Source organism: Octopus bimaculoides, chromosome 2 (genome assembly GCF_001194135.2).
Source record: "Octopus bimaculoides isolate UCB-OBI-ISO-001 chromosome 2, ASM119413v2, whole genome shotgun sequence".
Classification (NCBI taxonomy): Eukaryota; Metazoa; Mollusca; class Cephalopoda; order Octopoda; family Octopodidae; genus Octopus; species Octopus bimaculoides.
The window spans coordinates 43,642,219-43,647,378 of record NC_068982.1 but is presented as its reverse complement, the minus strand read 5'-3'; positions in this window follow the sequence as shown (position 1 = coordinate 43,647,378).

Below are 5,160 nucleotides of genomic sequence, written 5' to 3'. Positions count from 1 at the left end.
TATATATATATATATATAGGTGTAAGAGCTGTGTGGTAAGTAGCTTGCTTACAAACCACATGGTTCCGGGTTCAGTCCCACTGCATAGCACCTTGGGCAAGTGCCTTCTATTATAGCCTCGGACTGACCAAAACCGTGTGAGTGGATTTGGTGGGCGGAAATATATATATGTATGTGTGTCTGTGTTTGTCCCCCCCCCCTATCGCTTGACAAACTGGCCACTTCCAGTTATTTCTCTTGACTCGTTGTCTACATCCCCATAACGTAGCGGTTCGGCAAAAGAGACCGATAGAATAAGTACTAGACTTACAAAGAATAACTCCTGGGGTCGATTTGCTCGACTAATAATATCTTAGCAAATTAATTTTCGAGAATTATATTTTTTCTCGCGAATTGCTTGCCTCTATGACTGTGCAAAAGAAATCCACTCCATAGACATTAAAACACGCAAGATATTGACATCAACTGGGAATCCTCAATAACAGAGATTTCGAAGCAGTTGTCCCTAATTATGATCTTTCTCTTTGATTTTCGAAGAGATATTCCGTATCCAGTTTATAAATTCACATTTATACCTATGAAAATTGATGTACACGTTTTTGCGAGTAAATGCCCAAATGACAACCAGGATAAGCTAGGCCTTAAGTTTAAAATGCGACATTGCTTTTGCTATCTACATTCCAATGATGGAGATTTGTATCTTTGTTAGAAACCAGCTCCTTCCTCAGAAGAAGAATTTAAATAATTAAAACAGAAGAGGACATACGTACGTACGGTTATACATATACATATAAGACAGTCCTAGGAAAATGTAGAGGATTCCTCTGTTATTGAATATATCAATAAACATCGAAACAAGGAATATTAGAGGAATATTTCCATCAAAATTTCTACTCAGTGAAAACAAAACAAACCGGATATACTTGTTTGGGACAGACTGGAAAAAGTATGTACTGTCGTAGAGGTAAGCTGCCCTGCTGATATGAATGTCTCTCCGAAGATCAAAGAGAAAGAGGATAACTGAATTCAGATTATTATTCACATTTATACCAATAAGAGATAAATTTATTATGTTGGTAAATGTTCAAATTTCAATCTGGAAAAGTTAGGATCTTCAGAAAAAAAAAATCAACCGCAGAACACGTACCTTACAAATACCATCTGTAAACGGAACAATGAAAATACTCGAGATTTTTCTCAAGTTCAACATGTAAATTTATTTTCATTATCTACATCCCAGCATTGGAGCTCTGTATCTTTGTTAGAAACCGGTTTCTTCCTTACAGGAAGATTTCAAATAACTAAAAGTAGAAGAGAACATATAAATACACACACGTATACATACATGCCGAGACACACTTTACATACAAACATACATACATGTATCCTTACATGCATCCATACCTACCTCTAAACATACATACATACATACATACATACATGCTTGCATATTATTTCAGCAAATACAGACTATTATTATTGCCTCGTCAGTGAAGCACAGACGTCACTCTTCTTGCTGCAACAGTGATACATGAATCACAGAGTAAATCTACGATTATACAATGGCTTGGTGTAAAACAATATAATTGTTTACAGAATAAATAACTCAGAGACACCATCCACATGAAAAACATTAGTTTAGTTAGTGTTAACAAATTTAAAATAGTTAGCATTAGGAAAAAGTTAACTAGAAATATTATACAATGCTGATTAACTCATAACAACGTAATATATCAGGTGTTGCCTCTCGTGTTATATTTGTCGATATAATTGAAATAATATTAGTTAGTGACTAATATTTTTTTTTTGTTACGGCTTAATTATTCTAGTTAGCCTTTTAATACTTAAAGCATTAAATATGTTAACACTAACTTAAATATTGTTTTTCATGTGAATTGCGTGTATAAGTTATTTATTCTCAAGAGAGTTAAATTAATCCATTGATTTGAATGCAAGTAAAAGCAGGGCTGATTTACAACCATTAATGAATTTACAAATTTAATTGAAACACATCCTTTGAATAAGGAAGGAAAGGAATTGAGAAAAGCTATTATAAAGTTTTGACAAAGAAAGGCTCTCGGTGCAACGAAACTAAAGACGTCACTAGTATATTGGTTCTCGTTAGTATTAATTGAAGGCGCAAGGCTGCGAGATGGCAGCATCGTTAGCACGCCGGGCGAAATGCTTAGCGGTATTTTGTCTGTCTTTACGTTCTGAGTTCAAAATCCGCCGAGGTCGACTTTGCCTATCATCTTTTCGGGGTCGATAAATTAAGTACCAATTGCGTACTGGGGTCGATAAACTGAGTACCAATTGCGTACTGGCGTCGATCTAATCGACTGGCCCCCTCCCCCAAAATTTCGGGCCTTATGCCTAGAGTAGAAAAGAAGCGTTAACATACCGGGCACAATGCTTAGAGGCATTTACGTTCTGAGTTCAAATTCTGCCGATGTCGACTTTACTTTTCATCCTTTCGGACTCAATAAAATAAGTACCAGTTGAGCACTGAAGTCAATCTAATCGGCTTACCCTCTCCCCTGAAATTTCTGGCTTTGTGCCAAAATTTGAAATCAATATTAATTGATTGCGCATAGCCTAGTGGTTGGGGATGTTGCACTCATGATTGTAAGATTGTGGTTTCCATTCCCAGAGATGCGGTGTGTTTACTCTTGAGCAAGACGCTTCATTTCATGTTGCTCCAGTCCACTCAGCTGTAAATGGATAACCCTGCGATGGACTGGAGTTTCGTTTAGGGGTAATGTTGGCCTGTCCACCAGCAGGTTAGCATCATTTGGAAGCTGCAACAATGTGAGGAAGCACACTGTGAACAGCGGTATATAAAAAACATCCGATAGTCTGGTCGATAAAGTGATTAATATAAATATTTTTCTGTATTGCATGTATCTATTGCATTACCAAGTGCAGCTCTGTGCAATATTTAGTTGAAAGCTTTCTATGTAATATTTGTACAATACATGGTACTTTATTGTGTTAGGTTTATTCCTAGATTACATCCTCAATGGAAACTGAAAGAAGCCTGTCGTGCATGTATGTGTGTGTGTGCATGTATATATGCGTATGTGTCTTTGTGTTCCCACCACCGCTTGATCCGGTGTTGGTGTTTACGCTCTCGTAACATTAGTGGTTCGGCAAAAGAAATCGATAGAATAAAAACCAGACTAAAAGAACATGTACTGGGGTCGATTCATTCAGTTAAAAATTCTTCAAGGCGATGCCCCAGCATGGCCGCGGTGTAATGATTGAAAAAAGTAAAAGATAAAAGATTATTATTATTATTATTATTATTATTATTATTATTATTATTATTATTATTATTATTATTATTATTATTAAGGCGACGAGCTGGCAGAATCGTTAGCACGCCGGGCGAAAACTTAGTGGTATTTCGTTTGCCTATACGTTCTGAGTTCAAATTTCGGCGATGTCGACTTTACATTTCATCTTATCAGGGTCGATAAAATAAGTACCAGTTGAACACTGGGGTCGATGTAATCGACTCATCCCCACCTCCCCCAAGCTGTCCTTGTGGCAAAAATTTGAAATAATAATAATAGTTATTATTATTATTATTATTATTATTATTATTATTATTATTATTATTATTATTATTAAGGCGGTGAGCTGGCAGAATCGTCAACACACCGGGCGAAATGTTTAGCGGTATTTCGTCTGCCGCTACGTTCTGAGTTTAAATTCCGCCAATGTCGACTCTGTCTTTCGTCCTTTCGGAGTCGATAAATTAAGTACTAGTGAAATACAGGGTTCGATGTAATCGACTAGTCCCCGCGCCCCAAATTTGAGGCCTTGTGCCGCCAATAGAAAGGATTATCATCATTATTATTATTAAAGGCGGAGAACTGGCCGAATCGTTAGCATGCCGGGCAAAATGCTTTGCGGCATTTCGTCCGGCTTTACGTCCTGAGTTCAAATTACGCCGAGGTCGACATTGCTTTTCATCCTTTCGGGGTCGATAAAATAAGTGCCAGTTGAACACTAGGATCGATCAAATCGACTTATCCACTCCTCCAAAATTGCTGCCCTTGTCGCAAAATTTGAAACCATAATTATTATAATTAGTATTAGTAGTAGTAGTAGTAGTAGAAGGAGTAGTAGTGGGAGTAGTAGTGGTGGTGGTGGTAGTAGTAGTAGTAGTAGTAGTAGTATATGCATGGCTTCGTCACGGGACAATGTGTCTGTCTGTGGATTCTTTTCTACAGCATTCCTATCATTAACAATTTTTTTTATATTCCCTTCAAGGATTAGTTTAGTTGTAGGTAAGTCTTATGCATATTTGTTGCGTGTGTGTGTGTGTGTGTGTGTGTGCAAGCGCGTAACGTTTTTCTTTCTTAAAGACATTACAAATGAGCACGTTTAGTCTAGTTTTGTGTTGTGAAAATATTTCTCAAATCAATACAATTAAAATGCTTAACACCTATTAAAAACGAGAATGTTGGGGGAAATTAAATACTCTTACAAAAGTGGATATTACGATCTTTCTGACCTTGTATAGCTTTAGTGAATAGGTTTTTGTTACATAACTTATCTACTTCTTATATAGAATTGACTAATCTCTGTCATTAGTTGCTTACAGTCTGTTATCACTGTTGGTTAATTCTGTCAAAATAAAATGTAATCATTTGTTCTGGCTGTAACAGTATTTAATGATGTCTCTGTTTGTGACATTCCTGTCCGTTTTATAGTTCTTTCAATACCTATTTCGTGCTGTAACTACATTTCTAGTATTTAAAGCATGTCCATTAAGGAAAAAGGTTTTTAAAAATAAGAACTACTTAAGTTTTACTAATTGCGAGGTCAGAAGTTCCGCGCTGTTTTGTTGTTGTTGGCACTCCGTCGCTTACGACGTCGAGGGTTCCAGTTGATCCGATCAACGGAACAGCCTGCTCGTGAAATTAACGTGCAAGTCGCTGAGCACTCCACAGACACGTGTACCCTTAACGTAGTTCTCGGGGATATTCAGCGTGACACAGTGTGACAAGGCTGGCCCTTTGAAATACAGGTACAACAGAAACAGGAAGAAAGAGTGAGAGAAAGTTGTGGTGGAAGAGTACAGCAGGGTTCGCCACCATCCCCTGCCGGAGCCTCGTGGAGCTTTAGGTGTTTTCGCTCAATAAACACTCA